This window comes from Scyliorhinus torazame, chromosome 17 (genome assembly GCF_047496885.1).
Source record: "Scyliorhinus torazame isolate Kashiwa2021f chromosome 17, sScyTor2.1, whole genome shotgun sequence".
Classification (NCBI taxonomy): domain Eukaryota; kingdom Metazoa; phylum Chordata; class Chondrichthyes; order Carcharhiniformes; family Scyliorhinidae; genus Scyliorhinus; species Scyliorhinus torazame.
In genome coordinates this window covers 141,098,939-141,122,292 of record NC_092723.1, presented here as the reverse complement: position 1 = coordinate 141,122,292, position 23,354 = coordinate 141,098,939, and the positions used below count along the sequence as shown (strand labels likewise).

The following is a 23,354-nucleotide window of genomic DNA, read 5'->3' as shown; positions in this document are numbered from 1 at the left end:
GCATCAGAGATGGGTATAAAGGATCAAGCCCAAGGTAGGATCCATCTCTTTGAGAAGCACCGAGCTAGGGAGCAGCAGCACACAGAGACAGCTCAGCATAGGCAGATTACCTTAGTTTCACTGGTCATACCTCTTGACTGTTTTACATCTCGTTGAGCTCTGGAAGCAGGACAATCCCTTTGAATAAAGAGCTTGTGTTAACTGTAAGTCTTCAGTCTTCATTCAGACTTAGAGAATAACATAAGAAGGTGTTAGAGTGAGAGAGTGCAGTACAGAAGGTGTTAGAGTGAGGGAGTGCAGTACAGAAGTTGTTAGAGTGAGAGAGTGCAGTACAGAAGGTGTTAGAGTGAGAGAGTGCAGTACAGAAGGTGTTAGAGTGAGAGAGTGCAGTACAGAAGGTGTTAGAGTGAGAGAGTGCTGTACAGAAGATGTTAGAGTGAGAGAGTGCAGTACAGAAGGTGTTAGAGTGAGAGAGTGCAGTACAGAAGGTGTTAGAGTGAGAGGGTGCAGTACAGAAGGTGTTAGAGTGAGAGTGCAGTACAGAAGGTGTTAGAGTGAGAGAGTGCAATACAGAAGGTGTTAGAGTGAGAGGGTGCAGTACAGAAGGTGCTAGAGTGAGAGAGTGCAGTACAGAAGGTGTTAGAGTGAGAGAGTGCAGTACAGAAGGTGTTAGAGTGAGAGAGTGTTATACAGAAGGTGTTGGAGTGAGAGAGTGCAGTACAGAAGGTGTTAGAGTGAGAGAGTGCAGTACAGAAGGTGTTAGAGTGAGAGTGCAGTACAGAAGGTGTTAGAGTGAGAGAGTGCAGTACAGAAGGTGTTAGAGTGAGAGGGTGCAGTACAGAAGGTGTTAGAGTGAGAGGGTGCAGTACAGAAGGTGTTAGAGTGAGAGAGTGCAGTACAGAAGGTGTTAGAGTGAGAGAGTGCAGTACAGCAGGTGTTAGAGTGAGAGAGTGCAATACAGAAGGTGTTAGAGTGAGAGAGTGCAGTACAGAAGGTGTTAGAGTGAGAGAGTGCAGTACAGAAGGTGTTAGAGTGAGAGAGTGCAGTACAGAAGGTGTTAGAGTGAGAGTGCAGTACAGAAGGTGTTAGAGTGAGAGGTGCAGTACAGAAGGTGTTGGAGTGAGAGAGTGCAGTACAGAAGGTGTTAGAGTGAGAGAGTGCAGGACAGAAGGTGTTAGAGTGAGGGAGTGCAGTACAGAAGGTGTTGGAGTGAGAGTGCAATACCGAAGGTGTTAGAGTGAGAGTGCAGTACAGAAGGTGTTAGAGTGAGAGGGTGCAGTACAGGTGTTAGAGTGAGAGAGTGCAGGACAGAAGGTGTTAGAGTGAGGGAGTGCAGTACAGAAGATGTTAGAGTGAGAGAGTGCAGTACAGAAGGTGTTAGAGTGAGAGTGCAGTACAGAAGGTGTTAGAGTGAGAGGTGCAGTACAGAAGGTGTTAGAGTGAGAGAGTGCAGTACAGAAGGTGTTAGAGTGAGAGGGTGCAGTACAGAAGGTGTTAGAGTGAGAGGTGCAGTACAGAAGGTGTTAGAGTGAGAGAGTGCAGTACAGAAGGTGTTAGAGTGAGAGAGTGCAATACAGAAGGTGTTGGAGTGAGAGTGCAGTACAGAAGGTGTTAGAGTGAGAGAGTGCAGGACAGAAGGTGTTAGAGTGAGGGAGTGCAGTACAGAAGATGTTAGAGTGAGAGAGTGCAGTACAGAAGGTGTTAGAGTGAGAGTGCAGTACAGAAGGTGTTCGAGTGAGAGGTGCAGTACAGAAGGTGTTAGAGTGAGAGGGTGCAGTACAGAAGGTGTTAGAGTGAGAGAGTGCAGTACAGAAGGTGTTAGAGTGAGAGGGTGCAGTACAGAAGGTGTTGGAGTGAGAGAGTGCAGTACAGAAGGTGTTAGAGTGAGAGTGCAGTACAGAAGGTGTTAGAGTGAGAGAGTGCTGTACAGAAGGTGTTAGAGTGAGAGAGTGCAGTACAGAAGGTGTTAGAGTGAGAGTGCAGTACAGAAGGTGTTAGAGTGAGAGGGTGCAGTACAGAAGGTGTTAGAGTGAGAGAGTGCAGTACAGAAGGTGTTGGCTGCAATGATGTGTGTGGGGTGTGAAGTGTGGATATGTGGCTGCAGCTTGTCAGCCTCCTGAGTGTCAATCCTGAACCCGTTGAATCCGGCACCGTTTCTCATTGGAATCGATTGTGTTCCTCGTGTCGCCGGTACTCGCCCCTTAACAGTCGTTCAATTGGTCCAACACCAATTTTGCTGTTCTCGAACTCCGCGAATCCTGTCCTGGTGTCAGCCCTTAGTCTCAGGAATGGAGAATTCCACTAAATATTTCTGTTTAATAAGACTTTGAACCTCCCACAATAGGAGTTCTTTCTTTCTCTTGGCTTATATTCATTCATCAACCTATGAAGTGTTGTGGTTGAGCCATGCTGTGTCTGACTGACCCAAGCTGTATATCAGTGTTTCTCAAACCTTTTTTCCAGGGCCCAGCTTTATTGCTTTGGATTGGTTTATTGTCACGTGTACCGGGGCACAGTGAAAAGTATTGTTCTGTGTACAGCTCAGACACATCATTCCGTACATGAAAAGAAAATACATAATCGGACAAACATAAAATACACGAATGAAATGAAAATCTCTTATTGTCAGAAGGCGGCTTCAAATGAGGTTACTGTGAAAAGCCACTAGTCGCCACATTCCGGTGCCTGTTCGGGGAGGCCGGTACGGGAATTGAACCGTGCTGCTGGTCTGCTTTCAAATCCAGCAATTTAGCCCTGTGCTAAACCAGTCTCTAAATACAGAGATAAAGGCATCGGGTGAAGCATACAAGAGTGTAGTATTACTCAGTGGAGAAGATGTGTGGAAAGATCAGATCAGTCCATTAGAGGGTCGTTTCGGAGTCTGGTATCATCAGGGAAGTGGGTCGGGTCGGGTCATCAGGTCCATTCCAGGGGCCTCTGAGGGTCTTCAAACCTGCAAGAGAAGATAAAAGATAAAGGCTAGTGATAGTGTTAGTGTTAGAATTAAGTTTTAAGAGCTTAGTACAGTCATAGGAGATGTAAGAAGAGGATCTGTGTGAGAGAGCTTACAGAGAGTCGCCACGCTCTGGCGCCATCTTGCATCTTTACTAACAGCCGGACTTTAGGACCAACGCTGGCCGACCTTCGCGACACACCATTATTGCTTACCTTTAATGTGACAGGTGAGCCTGCTTGGTCCTCACAATCTCACTTGCTTTGTCATTCAATGTTACCTGTCCTGCACTGTGCCTGACCTGTGCTGCATCTGACGTGTATTGTGCATGTCCTGTGCTGTACATGACCTGTGATGTGCCTGACTTGTGCTGTACATAGCCTGTGATGTACCTGATCTGCTGTACCTGACCTGTGTTGCGTCTGACTTGTGCAGTACCTGACCTGTGCTGTACCTGAACTGCGGTGTACCTGAATTGTGCTGTAGCTGACCAGTGCTTTCCTGACCGATACTATACCCGCTCCACCACCACCACCACCCCTGCTCCCCACTCCCAAACACAACCCCTCACCCCCAACACCCGATTGATTCAAGCCGTACCTCACCCTTTCTGTAATAAGAAAATGCTGGAAATACTGAGCAGGACAAGCAGCATCTGTGGAGAGGGAAACAGTGTTAACATTTCAGGTCTGTGCCCTTTCATTGGTATTGATGCTGCCTAAACTGCTGAGTGATTCCGGCACTTTCGGTTTTTATTCCAGATATCTAGCATCTGCAGTATGCTGCTTTCTTGATTTATAAAGTAGCTGACTGCTAGACCTGACCTGTGCTGCACTTGACTGAGCTGTACTGTTGTTTGATCTATGCCAGGTATTGTCAAACTCGGAGGCGTGACCCGCGGGTGGATTGCGGGCAGGTGTCGGGAGGGTCGCGGAGCCGTCCGTCGCGGCGCTTCCGATCATGTAAATCCACGTGCAACAGCCGGCTTTTAATAATGCCGGCTGTGAGCGGCCTTCAAATGGCCAGGAACAGATTTTTAAAATTTGCCCGCACTGCGCATGCGTGCCCGATCATCGGTGCACATGAGCTAAACTATGCGCATGTGCACCAATGATCGGGGGCGCATGCGCAGTGCGGCCGCATTTTGTTTTTATCGTCGCAGCCTTTTTCTTTCAAGCTCGGGGGGACAAAGGGACCCAAAACCATTTCCTCCATTTTTGTCAGCAACAAACAAGGTAAGAGAAAATGGTGGGTCACGAAGGTCGGCCGGCGTGGGTCACGAAGGTCGGCCGGCATGGGTCACGAAGGTCGGCCGGCGTGGGTCGCGAAGGTCAGCCGGCGTGGGTCGCGAAGGTCGGCCGGCGTGGGTCACGAAGGTCAGTCGGCGTGGGTCGCGAAGGTCGGCCGGCATGGGTCACGAAGGTCGGCCGGTATGGGTCACGAAGGTCGGCCGGCATGGGTCACGAAGGTCGGCCAACATGGATCACGAAGGTCGGCCGGCGTGGGTCGCAAAGGTCGGCCGGCGTGGGTCACGAAGGTCGGCCGGCGTGGGTCACGAAGGTCGGCCGGCGTGGGTCGCAACGGTCGGCTGGCGTGGGTCACGAAGGTTGGCCGGTTGGTAAAAATGGGTCCCCGGAAAATAAGTTTGAAAAACACTGCTCTATACTTGACCTGTAATTACTGTTGCTTCCAGTCGTGCAATGGAGGGGGCTTGAAATGGTGGATGCTGAGAGGATGCTCCCCTTTATGGGAGAGACTAGAACTAGGGAACGCAGGGGTCTCCCATTTAAGACGCAGCTAAGGAGATTTTCTTTCTCTCAGAGGTTGGATGGTCTGTGGAACCCTTTTCCCAAAGAGCAATAGAGGCCGGGTCACTGAATATATTTAAGGCACACTTTGACGGATTCTTGATTGACAAGAGACTCAAATGTTATCGGGGATGCGGGAGAGTAAGAGTTAAAGCCACAACAGATCTGCCCTGATCTTATCAAATAGTGGAACAGGCCCGAGATGCTGAGTGGCCTGCTCTTCAGCTTGTATGTTGATAGATGGGGAGGGACAGGCGCGAATGCAAAGTCAGAGAATTGGAGATTGTGGCTGGGGAAAGTATTTCTCTAATGTAATTAGAATGATACTGGGACTGAAAGGGTTAAATGATGAAGTGAGTTGCATGTATTTACTTTGCATCCCCCAGGGTTCAGGAGGCTGATGGGAGATCTAAAAAAGTTAATCGAAATGTTAACAGGATTCAGTAGTGAAATGCAGAGAAATTATTTTCTCTGGTGGAGGCACCTAGAGGACACTTTTAAAATTGGAGCCCGGCATTCCGGGGTGAAAGTGGAAGCACATTTTTACACCAAGGCCAATGGAAATCTGGAACTCCCTCCCAGCTCCCCAGCCCCTTCCTCCACGCCCACCAGAAGAGGATCTGAATACTGCGGGGTCAATTGGAATTTCCGATGCTGAGCGGGTGGCAATGACACAGTGGTATTATCGCTGGATTAATAATCCAGAGACCCAGGGTAATGCTATGGGGACCTGGGTTCAAATCCCGCCATGGCAGATGGTGAAATTTTGAATCAGGAATTTAAAAGTCTGATGATGACGTTGAAACGATTGCTGTTTGTTGTAAAAACCCACCTCGTTCACTAATGTCCTTCAGGGAAGGAAATCTGCCATCCTTACCCGGGCCTGATCCTCAGCAATGTGGCTGATATTTACAATTCCCTCTGAAATGGCCGAGCAAACCATTCATTCATTCCATGAATTAATATTTTTAAAAATAGATTTTTGTTAGGTAGCACCACGGGATATGGAGCAAAAGCACGTATATAATGTTAAGACACCGATCAGCCTTGGTGTAATTGATTAGCAGAATAGCTGTAAGGGGCTGAATGGCCTCCTCCTGTTCTGATGTTGAGATTTTTTTTTGCAGTGATCCCATCCTGTCACCAGAGGGTGCATCATTAAGAATTAAAACTAACCAACAATCCAAGTTGTTCCTGATACATTGGAGTTTTGTTTAAAACAAATCCCATTAAATGTTGATTTACTTCATACGTCCTGGATTTGTGTGTGTGTGTGTGGGTGTATTGACAATGACTTTACACGGTCAGCATCGCATGTGCCCACTTTTCACAAAGGTTTGGATACAGAGGAAATGCTTTGATTTATATTGCTCGGTGCAGACAAAAACAGTGTCTAAATCTGATACTGCTGCATTTATCAGGTTGACAAGAGAGCGAGGAGGAGAGGAGGGAAGAGAAGCAGTGAAGACTCTGTAAACAGCTGAAACAGATGTGGAAATGGCTCCAGAGTCCAGCAGAGCAGCAGTTATCCAAAGCCGGCGAGGGTACGATTGTGGCCTGATTATTGCACTGAATCACCATCTCAACAGCCAAGAGTTTAAAACACACTATGGTACCCAGAAAACTGCCATGAAAGCTGTCGGATTGTCAGAATATCCAAGCTACTCATTCTGGTCCTTTGTGGGAGGCAAACTGCTATTTTTACCCTCTCTGGGTTGTGTGACTCCAGTCTCACCCCAATGTGGTCAATTCCTAACTATCCTCTGAAGTGACCTGACAAATTATTTCTTAATTTCACCTATATCAGATTGGACAAAATATCCTTTCATTTTTGCAGATAAAGGGGAATAGGTGTTAGAAATGATAGGAGGATGCGATTCTTGAACAAAAGGGAGAATTTAAATTTGAAATGTCTCAGATTTGGTTTGACTGTGACGGGACTGAAATTCATTAAAAACAAAATAAAAATAAACATGAAAACTGAAACTGCCAACCTCAATCACAAATCTCCCTCCTCAATCACTTTCCATTGTCTGCTATCCCATCTCTCCACACATTTCCCATTCTCCGTAATCACCTTCACTCTCTCCAAAATGTCCGTCCCCCTTCCCCGAATTCTCCCTTTCCCTCAATCTCATCGCACTCCCTCACGCACTCTCCATTAACTAGGAAAACAACGAATAAATCCAGCAGAACTAACTGGATTTATTACAAATTGAAAAATGGCGATGGAGAAATTAACAAGATTAAAATCTCCAGAGTTCAATCACTTCCATCCCAGGACTTAATAGAAGTTGGTGATTAAATTATTGCTATGTTAGTCATGATCTCCCAAAACTGTCTCAATTCAGGAATTGTCTCCTTGGAGCTAGAAAATTGTGAATGTTATTCCATTATTTAAGATGTATAGGGGATATAATCCAAGAACTCATAGACCTATTTGTCAAACATCCGTTGTGGGTAAGTTACTGAAATCTGTTATTAATGACAGTAGTGGACTCGCCAACACTAAGGACATTCAAATGGTCATTGGATAGACATATGGACAATAAGGGAATAGTGTAGATGGGCTTTAGAGTGGTTTCACAGGTCGGCGCAACATCGAGGGCCGAAGGGCCTATACTTCGCTGTAATGTTCCATGTTCGATGACTGAGTGAGCATTTGGACAAACAAGGGCTGATGAGTAAAAGCCAGGGGAGAATTGTAATGCATAAGTCATTCCTAACAAACCTCGTCAATTTTTTGGGGTGGTAACCAATGTGGTAAATAGGGGAGTATCTTTGGATGTCACTTACATGGACTTACAAAAGATATTCATGTCTTTCCACAGAAGAGGCAGTTACAAAAAAGAGCAAACATTGAATTTGACGTAACCTTTATTTTTATGTGGTGGTTTACGGGGCATGGGTGCCAGCATTTATTCTCTAACCCCAATTGCCTTGAGACGGTGTTGGTGAATCACCTTCTAGAACCACTGCAGTCCAGGTGGTGATCTTACTCCTGCCTATTGACTTGGATTGGACACCATGTGGTGCAGTGGATACCATCCCTACTTTGAGTCAGAAGGTCCGGTTCGAGTCCCACCCCAGGTCTTGGTGGCCAAGGAAGGTCCGTTCATAACGTGGCCCAACAGGTTGGATGTCGACCTTCCAATCCTTCCAACACGCCAACAGCAGGCAGTAAGAGTTGCCCCAGGGATCCTTCCTGGCACTTGAAGCAGGAATAGTGTTGTCACTGGACTAGTAATTCAGAGATCCAGAGTAATGCTCTGGAGGCCTGGATTCGAATCCCACCACAGCCGATTGTTAAATGTGAATTCAATAAATACCTGGAATTAAAAGTCCAATGATGACCATGTTTGTGGTTTAAACCCATCGTGTGCACTAATGCCCTTTCGGGAAGGAAATCTGCCATTCTTACCTGGTCTGGCCTACAGGTGCCTCCAGATGCACAGCAATGTGGTTGACTCTTAAATATCCTCTCAAGGGCAATTAGGGATGGGTAAATGCTGGCCCAGCCAGCGATGGCCGCAATCCCTGTTTGAATAGTAGAGAGCAAACAATCGTGACTTATCTTAAGAGTCACTAGAAATGGTTAACTCATAGATTAAGAGAGAGGCAATCCTGTGTACCCACCCATTTTGAACCTGTGAAAGATGAAATCTGCTACCAAAGGTCCCTCTTCAAGCCCAAATCTTTCCTTCTCCCACACATACATCTCCCTGGCGACTCATTCTCTTCGGCATTTTCTCTCACTCCCCGGATATTTGTCTCTCCTGAAATCTCCAGCAGCGGAAATCTGCCTCCCTCCATCAGTGTTTATCTGTGTCTCATCCCTAATGCTCTCCCCTCCGCCTCTCTCTCCCGGTCCTGGCTGGGCTGACAGCCCTGCCTCGGCGGGTTGTACCGGAGTGAAGCAGCGGGTTCCCGGAGGCAGCCACGCTGCATTTGGGGGGGGGGGGGTTGGAGAGCGGCGAGCGTCAGGAGCGGCGGACGGCACGTTTAAATATTCACATCTCAGCCTCCACTGCATCGGCATTCCTGGACAGGTTTGGAGTGAAATCCAGGAGCAGGGAGACGGAGCCAGGGAGGAGAGTTCAGCTCGGCTGCACACTCCCTTGGTAGCTGGAGATGTGAGTGAGTGAGTGCAATGAGTGAGAGAGAGAGTGCAATGAGTGAAAGAGAGAGTGCAGTGAGAGAGTGAGTGAGAGTGAGAGAGAATGCAGTGAGTGCAGTGAGAGAGAGTGCAGTGAGAGTGCAGTGAGTGAGAGAATGCAGTGAGAGAGAGAGTGAGAGTGAGAGAATGCAGTGAGTGAGAGAGAGAGTGCAGTGAGAGACAGTGCACTTAGTGAGTGAGTGAGAGAGTGCAGTGAGTGAGAGAGAGTGCAGTGAATGAGGGAGAGAGAGTGCAGTGAGTGAGAGAGAGTGCAGTGAATGAGAGAGAGTGCAGTGAGTGAGAGTGCAGCGAATGAGAGAGAGAGTGCAGTAAGTGAGTGAGTGCAGTGAGGGAGAGTGCAGTGAATGAGAGAGAGTGCAGTCAGTGAGAGTGCAGTGAGTGAGAGTGCAGTGAGTGAGAGTGCAGTGAGTGAGAGAGAGTGCAGTGAGTGAGAGAGAGTGCAGTGAGTGAGAGAGAGACGGCAGTGAGTGAGTGAGAGAGAGAGAGAGGGCAGTGAGTGAGTGAGAGAGAGAGAGTGCAGTGAGCGAGAGAGAGTGCAGTGAGAGGGAGATAGAGAGTGCAGTTAGCGGGAGATAGAGAGTGCAGTGACAGAGAGAGAGTGCAGTGAGTGAGAGAGAGAGAGTGCAGTGAGTGAGAGAGAGAGAGTGCAGTGAATGAGGGAGAGAGAGTGCAGTAAGTGAGATAGAGAGAGTGCAGTGAGTGAGAGAGAGAGAGTGCAGTGAGAGTGAGAGTGCAGTGAGAGTGCACAGAGTGAGAGTGCACAGAGTGAGAGTGCAGTGAATGAGAGAGAGTGCAGTGAGTGAGAGAGTGCAGTGAGTGAGAGAGTGCAGTGAGTGAGAGAGAGTGCAGTGAGTGAGAGAGAGTGCAGTGAGTGAGAGAGAGTGCAGTGAGTGAGAGTGCAGTGAGTGAGAGTGCAGTGAGTGAGAGAGTGCAGTGAGTGAGAGAGTGCAGTGAGTGAGAGAGTGCAGTGAGTGAGAGAGTGCAGTGAGTGAGAGAGTGCAGTGAGTGAGAGAGTGCAGTGAGTGAGAGAGTGCAGTGAGTGAGAGAGTACAGTGAGTGAGAGAGTGCAGTGAGTGAGTGAGTGAGAGAGAGAGAGTGCAGTGAGTGAGTGAGAGCGGGAGAGTGCAGTGAGTGAGTGAGAGAGAGAGAGAGTGCAGTGAGTGAGAGAGAGAGGGTGCAGTGAGTGAGAGAGAGAGAGAGAGTGCAGTGAGTGAGAGAGAGAGTGCAGTGAGTGAGAGAGTGAGAGTGCAGTGAGTGAGAGAGTGAGAGTGCAGTGAGTGAGAGAGAGAGTGCAGTGAGTGAGAGAGTGAGAGAGAGTGCAGTGAATGAGGGAGAGAGAGTGCAGTAAGTGAGATAGAGAAGTGCAGTGAATGAGAGAGAGAGAGAGTGCAGTGAGAGTGAGAGTGCACAGAGTGAGTGCAGTGAGGGAGAGTGCAGCGAATGAGAGAGAGTACAGTGAGAGAGAGTGCAGTGATTGAGAGAGTGCAGTGATTGAGAGAGAGTGCAGTGATTGAGAGAGAGTGCAGTGAGTGAGAGAGAGTGCAGTGAGTGAGAGAGAGTGCAGTGAGCGAGAGTGCAGTGAGTGAGCGAGAGTGCAGTGAGTGAGCGAGAGTGCAGTGAGTGAGAGAGAGTGCAGTGAGTGAGAGAGAGTGCAGTGAGTGAGAGAGAGTGCAGTGAGTGAGAGTGCAGTGAGTGAGAGAGAGTGCAGTGAGTGAGAGAGAGTGCAGTGAGTGAGAGTGCAGTGAGTGAGAGAGAGTGCAGTGAGAGAGAATGCAGTGAGTGAGTGAGTGAGTGCAGTGAGGGAGAGTGCAGTGAATGAGAGAGAGTGCAGTGAGTGAGAGTGCAGTGAGTGAGAGAGAGTGCAGTGAGTGAGAGAGAGTGCAGTGAGTGAGAGAGAGCGCAGTGAGAGAGAGTGCAGTGAGTGAGAGAGAGTGCAGTGAGTGAGAGAAAGACGGCAGTGAGTGAGTGAGAGAGAGAGAGGGCAGTGAGTGAGTGAGAGAGAGAGAGAGTGCAGTGAGTGAGAGAGAGAGAGTGCAGTGAGCGAGAGAGAGTGCAGTGAGAGGGAGATAGAGAATGCAGTTAGCGGGAGATAGAGAGTGCAGTGACAGAGAGAGAGTGCAGTGAGTGAGAGAGAGAGAGTGCAGTGAGTGAGAGAGAGAGTGCAGTGAGTGAGAGAGAGAGAGTGCAGTGAGTGAGAGAGTGAGAGAGAGTGCAGTGAATGAGGGAGAGAGAGTGCAGTAAGTGAGATAGAGAGAGTGCAGTGAGTGAGAGAGAGTGCAGTGAGAGTGAGAGTGCACAGAGTGAGAGTGCAGTGAGTGAGAGTGCAGTGAGTGAGAGAGAGTGCAGTGAGTGAGTGAGAGTGCAGTGAGTGAGAGTGCAGTGAGTGAGAGTGCAGTGAGTGAGAGAGTGCAGTGAGTGAGAGAGTGCAGTGAGTGAGAGAGTGCAGTGAGTGAGAGAGTGCAGTGAGTGAGAGAGTGCAGTGAGTGAGAGAGTGCAGTGAGTGAGAGAGTGCAGTGAGTGAGAGAGTGCAGTGAGTGAGAGTGCAGTGAGTGAGTGAGAGTGCAGTGAGTGAGAGAGTGCAGTGAGAGAGAGTGCAGTGAGTGAGAGAGTGCAGTGAGTGAGAGAGTGCAGTGAGTGAGAGAGTGCAGTGAGTGAGAGAGTGCAGTGAGTGAGAGAGAGTGCAGTGAGTGAGAGAGAGTGCAGTGAGTGAGAGAGAGTGCAGTGAGTGAGAGAGAGTGCAGTGAGTGAGAGAGAGTGCAGTGAGTGAGAGAGAGTGCAGTGGGTGAGAGAGAGTGCAGTGAGTGAGAGAGAGTGCAGAGAGTGAGAGAGAGTGCAGTGAGTGAGTGAGTGAGAGAGAGAGAGTGCAGTGAGTGAGTGAGAGAGAGAGTGCAGTGAGTGAGAGAGAGAGTGCAGTGAGTGAGAGAGAGAGTGTGCAGTGAGCGAGGGAGAATGCAGTGAGCGGGAGATAGAGAGTGCAGTGAGCGGGAGATAGAGAGTACTGTGAGAGAGAGAGAGTGCAGTGAGTGAGAGAGAGAGAGTGCAGTGAGTGAGAGAGGGAGAGTGCAGTGAGTGAGAGAGAGAGTGCAGCGAGTGAGAGAGTGAGAGAGAGTGCAGTGAATGAGGGAGAGAGAGTGCAGTAAGTGAGATAGAGAAGTGCAGTGAATGAGAGAGAGAGAGAGTGCAGTGAGAGTGAGAGTGCACAGAGTGAGAGTGCACAGAGTGAGAGTGCAGTGAGGGAGAGTGCAGCGAATGAGAGAGAGTACAGAGAGTGAGAGTGCAGTGATTGAGAGAGTGCAGTGATTGAGAGAGAGTGCAGTGATTGAGAGAGAGTGCAATGAGTGAGAGAGAGTGCAGTGAGCGAGAGTGCAGTGAGTGAGAGAGAGTGCAGTGAGTGAGAGAGAGTGCAGTGAGTGAGAGAGAGTGCAGTGAGTGAGAGAGAGTGCAGTGTGTGAGAGAGAGTGCAGTGAGTGAGAGAGAGTGCAGTGAGTGAGAGAGAGTGCAGTGAGTGAGAGTGCAGTGAGTGAGTGAGAGTGCAGTGAGAGAGAGTGCAGTGAGTGAGAGTGCAGTGAGTGAGAGAGAGTGCAGTGAGAGAGAATGCAGTGAGTGAGAGAGAGTGCAGTGAGTGAGTGAGAGAGTGCAATGAGAGAGAGTGCAGTGAGAGTGAGAGAGAATGCAGTGAGTGAGAGAGCAGTGAGTGAGTGAGAGAGAGTGCAGTGAGTGAGAGTGCAGTGAGTGCGAGAGAGTGCAGTGAGTGAGAGTGCAGTGAGTGAGAGTGCAGTGAGTGAGAGAGAGTGCAGTGAGAGAGAATGCAGTGAGTGAGAGAGAGAGCAGTGAGTGAGTGAGAGAGTGCAATGAGAGAGAGTGCAGTGAGAGAGTGAGTGAGAGTGAGAGAGAATGCAGTGAGTGAGAGAGCAGTGAGTGAGTGAGAGAGCAGTGAGTGAGTGAGAGAGAGTGCAGTGAGTGAGAGAGAGTGCAGTGAGTGAGAGAGAGTGCAGTGAGTGAGAGAGAGTGCAGTGAGTGAGAGAGAGTGCAGTGAGTGAGAGAGAGTGCAGTGAGTGAGAGAGAGTGCAGTGAGAGAGAGAGAGTGCAGTGAGTGCGAGAGAGTGCAGTGAGTGCGAGAGAGTGCAGTGAGTGAGAGTGCAGTGAGTGAGAGTGCAGTGAGTGAGAGTGCAGTGAGTGAGAGTGCAGTGAGTGAGAGTGCAGTGAGTGAGAGTGCAGTGAGTGAGAGTGCAGTGAGCGAGAGTGCAGTGAGTGAGAGTGCAGTGAGTGAGAGTGCAGTGAGTGAGAGAGAATGCAGTGAGAGAGAGAGTGCAGTGAGTGAGTGAGAGAGTGCAATGAGAGAGAGAGAGTGCAGTGAGAGAGTGAGTGAGAGTGAGAGAGAATGCAGTGAGTGAGAGAGCAGTGAGTGAGTGAGAGAGAGTGCAGTGAGTGAGAGAGAGTGCAGTGAGTGAGAGAGAGTGCAGTGAGTGAGAGAGAGTGCAGTGAGTGAGAGAGAGTGCAGTGAGTGCGAGAGAGTGCAGTGAGTGCGAGAGAGTGCAGTGAGTGAGAGAGAATGCAGTGAGTGAGAGAATGCAGTGTGAGAGAGAGTGTGAGAGTGAGAGAATGCAGTAAGTGAGAGAGAGAGTGCAGTGAGAGAGAGTGCACTTAGTGAGTGAGTGAGAGAGTGCAGTGAGTGAGAGAGTGCAGTGAGTGAGAGAGTGCAGTGAGAGAGAGTGCAGTGAGTGAGAGAGAGTGCAGTGAATGAGGCAGAGAGAGTGCAGTGAGTGAGAGAGTGTGCAGTGAGAGAGAGTGCAGTGAATGAGGGAGAGAGAGTACAGTGAGTGAGAGAGAGTGCAGTGAGAGTGCAGTGAGGGAGAGTGCAGTGAATGAGAGAGAGTGCAGTGAGTGAGAGAGAGTGCAGTGAGTGAGAGAGAGTGCAGTGAGTGAGAGTGCAGTGAGTGAGAGTGCAGTGAGTGAGAGTGCAGTGAGCGAGAGAGAGTGCAGTGAGAGGGAGATAGAGAGTGCAGTTCGCAGGAGATAGAGAGTGCAGTGACAGAGAGAGAGTGCAGTGAGTGAGAGAGAGAGAGTGCAGTGAGCGAGAGAGAGAGAGTGCAGTGAGTGAGAGAGAGAGAGAGCAGTGAGTGAGAGAGTGAGAGAGAGTGCAGTGAATGAGGGAGAGAGAGTGCAGTAAGTGAGATAGAGAGAGTGCAGTGAGTGAGAGAGAGTGCAGTGAGAGTGAGAGTGCACAGAGTGAGAGTGCAGTGAGTGAGAATGCAGTGAATGAGAGAGAGTGCAGTGAGTGAGAGTGCAGTGAGTGAGAGTGCAGTGAGTGAGAGAGTGCAGTGAGTGAGAGAGTGCAGTGAGTGAGAGAGTGCAGTGAGTGAGAGAGTGCAGTGAGTGAGAGAGAGTGCAGTGAGTGAGAGAGAGTGCAGTGAGTGAGAGAGAGTGCAGTGAGTGAGAGAGAGTGCAGTGAGTGAGAGAGAGTGCAGTGAGTGAGAGAGAGTGCAGTGAGTGAGAGTGCAGTGAGTGAGTGAGAGTGCAGTGAGAGAGAGTGCAGTGAGTGAGAGTGCAGTGAGTGAGAGAGAGTGCAGTGAGAGAGAATGCAGTGAGTGAGTGAGAGAGTGCAATGAGAGAGAGTGCAGTGAGAGTGAGAGAGAATGCAGTGAGTGAGAGAGCAGTGAGTGAGTGAGAGAGAGTGCAGTGAGTGAGAGTGCAGTGAGTGCGAGAGAGTGCAGTGAGTGAGAGTGCAGTGAGTGAGAGTGCAGTGAGTGAGAGAGAGTGCAGTGAGAGAGAATGCAGTGAGTGAGAGAGAGAGCAGTGAGTGAGTGAGAGAGTGCAATGAGAGAGAGTGCAGTGAGAGAGTGAGTGAGAGTGAGAGAGAATGCAGTGAGTGAGAGAGCAGTGAGTGAGTGAGAGAGAGTGCAGTGAGTGAGAGAGAGTGCAGTGAGTGAGAGAGAGTGCAGTGAGTGAGAGAGAGTGCAGTGAGTGAGAGAGAGTGCAGTGAGTGAGAGAGAGTGCAGTGAGTGAGAGAGAGTGCAGTGAGAGAGAGAGAGTGCAGTGAGTGCGAGAGAGTGCAGTGAGTGCGAGAGAGTGCAGTGAGTGAGAGTGCAGTGAGTGAGAGTGCAGTGAGTGAGAGTGCAGTGAGTGAGAGTGCAGTGAGTGAGAGTGCAGTGAGTGAGAGTGCAGTGAGTGAGAGTGCAGTGAGTGAGAGTGCAGTGAGTGAGAGTGCAGTGAGTGAGAGAGAATGCAGTGAGAGAGAGAGTGCAGTGAGTGAGTGAGAGAGTGCAATGAGAGAGAGAGAGTGCAGTGAGAGAGTGAGTGAGAGTGAGAGAGAATGCAGTGAGTGAGAGAGCAGTGAGTGAGTGAGAGAGAGTGCAGTGAGTGAGAGAGAGTGCAGTGAGTGAGAGAGAGTGCAGTGAGTGAGAGAGAGTGCAGTGAGTGCGAGAGAGTGCAGTGAGTGCGAGAGAGTGCAGTGAGTGAGAGAATGCAGTGTGAGAGAGAGTGTGAGAGTGAGAGAATGCAGTAAGTGAGAGAGAGAGTGCAGTGAGAGAGAGTGCACTTAGTGAGTGAGTGAGAGAGTGCAGTGAGTGAGAGAGTGCAGTGAGTGAGAGAGTGCAGTGAGAGAGAGTGCAGTGAGTGAGAGAGAGTGCAGTGAATGAGGCAGAGAGAGTGCAGTGAGTGAGAGAGTGTGCAGTGAGAGAGAGTGCAGTGAATGAGGGAGAGAGAGTACAGTGAGTGAGAGAGAGTGCAGTGAGAGTGCAGTGAGGGAGAGTGCAGTGAATGAGAGAGAGTGCAGTGAGTGAGAGAGAGTGCAGTGAGTGAGAGAGAGTGCAGTGAGTGAGAGAGAGTGCAGTGAGTGAGAGTGCAGTGAGTGAGAGTGCAGTGAGTGAGAGTGCAGTGAGTGAGAGTGCAGTGAGTGAGAGTGCAGTGAGTGAGAGTGCAGTGAGTGAGAGTGCAGTGAGTGAGAGTGCAGTGAGTGAGAGTGCAGTGAGTGAGAGAGTGCAGTGAGTGAGAGAGTGCAGTGAGTGAGAGAGTGCAGTGAGTGAGAGAGTGCAGTGAGTGAGAGAGTGCAGTGAGTGAGAGAGTGCAGTGAGTGAGAGAGTGCAGTGAGTGAGAGAGTGCAGTGAGTGAGAGAGTGCAGTGAGTGAGAGAGTGCAGTGAGTGAGAGAGTGCAGTGAGTGAGAGAGAGTGCAGTGAGTGAGAGAGTGAGAGAGAGAGAGTGCAGTGAGTGAGTGAGAGCGAGAGAGTGCAGTGAGTGAGTGAGATAGAGAGAGAGAGTGCAGTGAGTGAGTGAGAGAGAGAGAGGGTGCAGTGAGTGAGAGAGAGAGAGAGAGTGCAGTGAGCGAGAGAGAGTGCAGTGAGCGGGAGATAGAGAGTGTAGTGAGTGAGTGAGAGAGAGTGCAGTGAGTGAGTGAGAGAGTGCAGTGAGTGAGAGAGAGAGAGGGGGCAGTGAGCGGGAGATAGAGAGTGCAGTGAGAGAGACTGCACTTAGTGAGTGAGTGAGAGAGTGCAGTGAGTGAGAGAGAGTGCAGTGAATGAGGGAGTGAGAGTACAGTGAGTGAGAGAGAGAGTGCAGTGAGAGAGAGTGCACTTAATGAGTGAGTGAGAGAGTGCAGTGAGTGAGAGAGAGTGCAGTGAATGAGGGAGAGAGAGTGCAGTGAGAGAGAGTGCAGTGAATGAGGGAGAGAGAGTGCAGTGAGTGAGAGAGAGTGCAGTGAGGGAGAGTGCAGTGAATGAGAGAGAGTGCAGTGAGTGAGAGTGCAGCGAATGAGAGAGAGAGAGTGCAGTAAGTGAGTGAGTGAGTGCAGTGAGGGAGAGTGCAGTGAGTGAGAGTGCAGTGAGTGAGAGTGCAGTGAGTGAGAGTGTAGTGAGTGAGAGTGCAGTGAGTGAGAGAGAGTGCAGTGAGTGAGAGAGAGTGCAGTGAGAGAGAGTGCAGTGAGTGAGAGAGAGTGCAGTGAGTGAGAGAGAGACGGCAGTGAGTGAGTGAGAGAGAGAGAGGGCAGTGAGTGAGTGAGAGAGAGAGAGAGAGAGAGTGCAGTGAGTGAGAGAGAGAGAGTGCAGTGAGCGAGAGAGAGTGCAGTGAGAGGGAGATAGAGAGTGCAGTTAGCGGGAGATAGAGAGTGCAGTGACAGAGAGAGAGTGCAGTGAGTGAGAGAGAGAGAGTGCAGTGAGTGAGAGAGAGAGAGTGCAGTTAGTGAGAGATAGAGAGAGCAGTGAATGAGAGAGTGAGAGAGAGTGCAGTGAATGAGGGAGAGAGAGTGCAGTAAGTGAGATAGAGAGAGTGCAGTGAGTGAGAATGCAGTGAATGAGAGAGAGTGCAGTGAGTGAGAGTGCAGTGAGTGAGAGTGCAGTGAGTGAGAGAGTGCAGTGAGTGAGAGAGTGCAGTGAGTGAGAGAGTGCAGTGAGTGAGAGAGTGCAGTGAGTCAGAGAGTGCAGTGAGTCAGAGAGTGCAGTGAGTGAGAGAGAGTGCAGTGAGTGAGAGAGAGTGCAGTGAGTGAGAGAGAGTGCAGTGAGTGAGAGAGAGTGCAGTGAGTGAGAGAGAGTGCAGTGAGTGAGAGAGAGTGCAGTGAGTGAGAGAGAGTGCAGTGAGTGAGAGTGCAGTGAGTGAGAGTGCAGTGAGTGAGAGTGCAGTGAGTGAGAGTGCAGTGACTGAGAGTGCAGTGACTGAGAGAGTGCAGTGAGTGAGAGAGTGCAGTGAGTGAGAGAGTGCAGTGAGTGAGAGAGTGCAGTGAGTGAGAGAGAGTGCAGTGAGTGAGTGAGTGAGAGAGAGAGAGTGCAGTGAGTGAGTGAGAGCGAGAGAGTGCAGTGAGTGAGTGAGAGAGAGAGAGGGTGCAGTGAGTGAGAGAGAGAGGGTGCAGTGAGTGAGAGAGAGAGAGAGAGTGCAGTGAGCGAGAGAGAGTGCAGTGAGTGAGAGAGAGAGAGTGCAGTGAGTGAGAGAGAGAGAGTGCAGTGAGTGAGAGAGAGAGAGAGAGAGTGCAGTGAGTGAGAGAGAGAGAGAGGGCAGTGAGTGAGTGAGAGAGAGAGAGAGTGCAGTGAGTGAGAGAGAGAGAGTGCAGTGAGAGTGAGAGTGCAGTGAGAGTGCACAGAGTGAGAGTGCACAGAGTGAGAGTGCAGTGAATGAGAGAGAGTGCAGTGAGTGAGAGAGTGCAGTGAGTGAGAGAGTGCAGTGAGTGAGAGAGAGTGCAGTGAGTGAGAGAGAGTGCAGTGAGTGAGAGAGAGTGCAGTGAGTGAGAGTGCAGTGAGTGAGAGTGCAGTGAGTGAGAGAGTGCAGTGAGTGAGAGAGTGCAGTGAGTGAGAGAGTGCAGTGAGTGAGAGAGTGCAGTGAGTGAGAGAGTGCAGTGAGTGAGAGAGTGCAGTGAGTGAGAGAGTGCAGTGAGTGAGAGAGTGCAGTGAGTGAGAGAGTGCAGTGAGTGAGAGAGTGCAGTGAGTGAGTGAGTGAGAGAGAGAGAGTGCAGTGAGTGAGTGAGAGCGGGAGAGTGCAGTGAGTGAGTGAGAGAGAGAGAGAGTGCAGTGAGTGAGAGAGAGAGGGTGCAGTGAGTGAGAGAGAGAGAGAGAGTGCAGTGAGTGAGAGAGAGAGTGCAGTGAGTGAGAGAGTGAGAGTGCAGTGAGTGAGAGAGTGAGAGTGCAGTGAGTGAGAGAGAGAGTGCAGTGAGTGAGAGAGTGAGAGAGAGTGCAGTGAATGAGGGAGAGAGAGTGCAGTAAGTGAGATAGAGAAGTGCAGTGAATGAGAGAGAGAGAGAGTGCAGTGAGAGTGAGAGTGCACAGAGTGAGTGCAGTGAGGGAGAGTGCAGCGAATGAGAGAGAGTACAGTGAGAGAGAGTGCAGTGATTGAGAGAGTGCAGTGATTGAGAGAGAGTGCAGTGATTGAGAGAGAGTGCAGTGAGTGAGAGAGAGTGCAGTGAGTGAGAGAGAGTGCAGTGAGCGAGAGTGCAGTGAGTGAGCGAGAGTGCAGTGAGTGAGCGAGAGTGCAGTGAGTGAGAGAGAGTGCAGTGAGTGAGAGAGAGTGCAGTGAGTGAGAGAGAGTGCAGTGAGTGAGAGTGCAGTGAGTGAGAGAGAGTGCAGTGAGTGAGAGAGAGTGCAGTGAGTGAGAGTGCAGTGAGTGAGAGAGAGTGCAGTGAGAGAGAATGCAGTGAGTGAGTGAGTGAGTGCAGTGAGGGAGAGTGCAGTGAATGAGAGAGAGTGCAGTGAGTGAGAGTGCAGTGAGTGAGAGAGAGTGCAGTGAGTGAGAGAGAGTGCAGTGAGTGAGAGAGAGCGCAGTGAGAGAGAGTGCAGTGAGTGAGAGAGAGTGCAGTGAGTGAGAGAAAGACGGCAGTGAGTGAGTGAGAGAGAGAGAGGGCAGTGAGTGAGTGAGAGAGAGAGAGAGTGCAGTGAGTGAGAGAGAGAGAGTGCAGTGAGCGAGAGAGAGTGCAGTGAGAGGGAGATAGAGAATGCAGTTAGCGGGAGATAGAGAGTGCAGTGACAGAGAGAGAGTGCAGTGAGTGAGAGAGAGAGAGTGCAGTGAGTGAGAGAGAGAGTGCAGTGAGTGAGAGAGAGAGAGTGCAGTGAGTGAGAGAGTGAGAGAGAGTGCAGTGAATGAGGGAGAGAGAGTGCAGTAAGTGAGATAGAGAGAGTGCAGTGAGTGAGAGAGAGTGCAGTGAGAGTGAGAGTGCACAGAGTGAGAGTGCAGTGAGTGAGAGTGCAGTGAGTGAGAGAGAGTGCAGTGAGTGAGTGAGAGTGCAGTGAGTGAGAGTGCAGTGAGTGAGAGTGCAGTGAGTGAGAGAGTGCAGTGAGTGAGAGAGTGCAGTGAGTGAGAGAGTGCAGTGAGTGAGAGAGTGCAGTGAGTGAGAGAGTGCAGTGAGTGAGAGAGTGCAGTGAGTGAGAGAGTGCAGTGAGTGAGAGAGTGCAGTGAGTGAGAGTGCAGTGAGTGAGTGAGAGTGCAGTGAGTGAGAGAGTGCAGTGAGTGAGAGAGTGCAGTGAGAGAGAGTGCAGTGAGTGAGAGAGTGCAGTGAGTGAGAGAGTGCAGTGAGTGAGAGAGTGCAGTGAGTGAGAGAGAGTGCAGTGAGTGAGAGAGAGTGCAGTGAGTGAGAGAGAGTGCAGTGAGTGAGAGAGAGTGCAGTGAGTGAGAGAGAGTGCAGTGAGTGAGAGAGAGTGCAGTGAGTGAGAGAGAGTGCAGTGGGTGAGAGAGAGTGCAGTGAGTGAGAGAGAGTGCAGAGAGTGAGAGAGAGTGCAGTGAGTGAGTGAGTGAGAGAGAGAGAGTGCAGTGAGTGAGTGAGAGAGAGAGTGCAGTGAGTGAGAGAGAGAGTGCAGTGAGTGAGAGAGAGAGTGTGCAGTGAGCGAGGGAGAATGCAGTGAGCGGGAGATAGAGAGTGCAGTGAGCGGGAGATAGAGAGTACTGTGAGAGAGAGAGAGTGCAGTGAGTGAGAGAGAGAGAGTGCAGTGAGTGAGAGAGGGAGAGTGCAGTGAGTGAGAGAGAGAGTGCAGCGAGTGAGAGAGTGAGAGAGAGTGCAGTGAATGAGGGAGAGAGAGTGCAGTAAGTGAGATAGAGAAGTGCAGTGAATGAGAGAGAGAGAGAGTGCAGTGAGAGTGAGAGTGCACAGAGTGAGAGTGCACAGAGTGAGAGTGCAGTGAGGGAGAGTGCAGCGAATGAGAGAGAGTACAGAGAGTGAGAGTGCAGTGATTGAGAGAGTGCAGTGATTGAGAGAGAGTGCAGTGATTGAGAGAGAGTGCAATGAGTGAGAGAGAGTGCAGTGAGCGAGAGTGCAGTGAGTGAGAGAGAGTGCAGTGAGTGAGAGAGAGTGCAGTGAGTGAGAGAGAGTGCAGTGTGTGAGAGAGAGTGCAGTGAGTGAGAGAGAGTGCAGTGAGTGAGAGAGAGTGCAGTGAGTGAGAGTGCAGTGAGTGAGTGAGAGTGCAGTGAGAGAGAGTGCAGTGAGTGAGAGTGCAGTGAGTGAGAGAGAGTGCAGTGAGAGAGAATGCAGTGAGTGAGAGAGAGTGCAGTGAGTGAGTGAGAGAGTGCAATGAGAGAGAGTGCAGTGAGAGTGAGAGAGAATGCAGTGAGTGAGAGAGCAGTGAGTGAGTGAGAGAGAGTGCAGTGAGTGAGAGTGCAGTGAGTGCGAGAGAGTGCAGTGAGTGAGAGTGCAGTGAGTGAGAGTGCAGTGAGTGAGAGAGAGTGCAGTGAGAGAGAATGCAGTGAGTGAGAGAGAGAGCAGTGAGTGAGTGAGAGAGTGCAATGAGAGAGAGTGCAGTGAGAGAGTGAGTGAGAGTGAGAGAGAATGCAGTGAGTGAGAGAGCAGTGAGTGAGTGAGAGAGCAGTGAGTGAGTGAGAGAGAGTGCAGTGAGTGAGAGAGAGTGCAGTGAGTGAGAGAGAGTGCAGTGAGTGAGAGAGAGTGCAGTGAGTGAGAGAGAGTGCAGTGAGTGAGAGAGAGTGCAGTGAGTGAGAGAGAGTGCAGTGAGAGAGAGAGAGTGCAGTGAGTGCGAGAGAGTGCAGTGAGTGCGAGAGAGTGCAGTGAGTGAGAGTGCAGTGAGTGAGAGTGCAGTGAGTGAGAGTGCAGTGAGTGAGAGTGCAGTGAGTGAGAGTGCAGTGAGTGAGAGTGCAGTGAGTGAGAGTGCAGTGAGCGAGAGTGCAGTGAGTGAGAGTGCAGTGAGTGAGAGTGCAGTGAGTGAGAGAGAATGCAGTGAGAGAGAGAGTGCAGTGAGTGAGTGAGAGAGTGCAATGAGAGAGAGAGAGTGCAGTGAGAGAGTGAGTGAGAGTGAGAGAGAATGCAGTGAGTGAGAGAGCAGTGAGTGAGTGAGAGAGAGTGCAGTGAGTGAGAGAGAGTGCAGTGAGTGAGAGAGAGTGCAGTGAGTGAGAGAGAGTGCAGTGAGTGAGAGAGAGTGCAGTGAGTGCGAGAGAGTGCAGTGAGTGCGAGAGAGTGCAGTGAGTGAGAGAGAATGCAGTGAGTGAGAGAATGCAGTGTGAGAGAGAGTGTGAGAGTGAGAGAATGCAGTAAGTGAGAGAGAGAGTGCAGTGAGAGAGAGTGCACTTAGTGAGTGAGTGAGAGAGTGCAGTGAGTGAGAGAGTGCAGTGAGTGAGAGAGTGCAGTGAGAGAGAGTGCAGTGAGTGAGAGAGAGTGCAGTGAATGAGGCAGAGAGAGTGCAGTGAGTGAGAGAGTGTGCAGTGAGAGAGAGTGCAGTGAATGAGGGAGAGAGAGTACAGTGAGTGAGAGAGAGTGCAGTGAGAGTGCAGTGAGGGAGAGTGCAGTGAATGAGAGAGAGTGCAGTGAGTGAGAGAGAGTGCAGTGAGTGAGAGAGAGTGCAGTGAGTGAGAGTGCAGTGAGTGAGAGTGCAGTGAGTGAGAGTGCAGTGAGCGAGAGAGAGTGCAGTGAGAGGGAGATAGAGAGTGCAGTTCGCAGGAGATAGAGAGTGCAGTGACAGAGAGAGAGTGCAGTGAGTGAGAGAGAGAGAGTGCAGTGAGCGAGAGAGAGAGAGTGCAGTGAGTGAGAGAGAGAGAGAGCAGTGAGTGAGAGAGTGAGAGAGAGTGCAGTGAATGAGGGAGAGAGAGTGCAGTAAGTGAGATAGAGAGAGTGCAGTGAGTGAGAGAGAGTGCAGTGAGAGTGAGAGTGCACAGAGTGAGAGTGCAGTGAGTGAGAATGCAGTGAATGAGAGAGAGTGCAGTGAGTGAGAGTGCAGTGAGTGAGAGTGCAGTGAGTGAGAGTGCAGTGAGTGAGAGAGTGCAGTGAGTGAGAGAGTGCAGTGAGTGAGAGAGTGCAGTGAGTGAGAGAGTGCAGTGAGTGAGAGAGAGTGCAGTGAGTGAGAGAGAGTGCAGTGAGTGAGAGAGAGTGCAGTGAGTGAGAGAGAGTGCAGTGAGTGAGAGAGAGTGCAGTGAGTGAGAGAGAGTGCAGTGAGTGAGAGTGCAGTGAGTGAGTGAGAGTGCAGTGAGAGAGAGTGCAGTGAGTGAGAGTGCAGTGAGTGAGAGAGAGTGCAGTGAGAGAGAATGCAGTGAGTGAGTGAGAGAGTGCAATGAGAGAGAGTGCAGTGAGAGTGAGAGAGAATGCAGTGAGTGAGAGAGCAGTGAGTGAGTGAGAGAGAGTGCAGTGAGTGAGAGTGCAGTGAGTGCGAGAGAGTGCAGTGAGTGAGAGTGCAGTGAGTGAGAGTGCAGTGAGTGAGAGAGAGTGCAGTGAGAGAGAGAGAGTGCAGTGAGAGAGAATGCAGTGAGTGAGAGAGAGAGCAGTGAGTGAGTGAGAGAGTGCAATGAGAGAGAGTGCAGTGAGAGAGTGAGTGAGAGTGAGAGAGAATGCAGTGAGTGAGAGAGCAGTGAGTGAGTGAGAGAGAGTGCAGTGAGTGAGAGAGAGTGCAGTGAGTGAGAGAGAGTGCAGTGAGTGAGAGAGAGTGCAGTGAGTGAGAGAGAGTGCAGTGAGTGAGAGAGAGTGCAGTGAGTGAGAGAGAGTGCAGTGAGAGAGAGAGAGTGCAGTGAGTGCGAGAG

At 50.4% G+C, this 23,354-nt stretch overlaps 1 protein-coding gene and 1 long non-coding RNA gene across 2 annotated transcripts in view; one reads left to right on the top strand and one right to left on the bottom strand.

Annotated features, from left to right (window-relative positions):
- Positions 1-2,442: 2,442 nt before the first annotated feature.
- Positions 2,443-8,678, bottom strand: LOC140393582 (uncharacterized). The gene is made up of 3 exons (XR_011935676.1): positions 8,398-8,678; positions 8,183-8,298; positions 2,443-2,953 (listed from the first exon to the last, which is right to left on the bottom strand). It is a non-coding gene; the product is annotated as an uncharacterized lncRNA (long non-coding RNA).
- A 79-nt stretch (positions 8,679-8,757) lies between these two features.
- Positions 8,758-23,354, top strand: part of LOC140394204 (heparan sulfate glucosamine 3-O-sulfotransferase 2-like) — a 303,904-nt gene continuing 289,307 nt past the window's right edge. The window contains exon 1 of the mRNA XM_072481190.1: positions 8,758-8,894. The gene's annotated coding sequence lies outside the window, so the exon portion shown is untranslated. The remainder of the gene's footprint in view (positions 8,895-23,354) is intronic.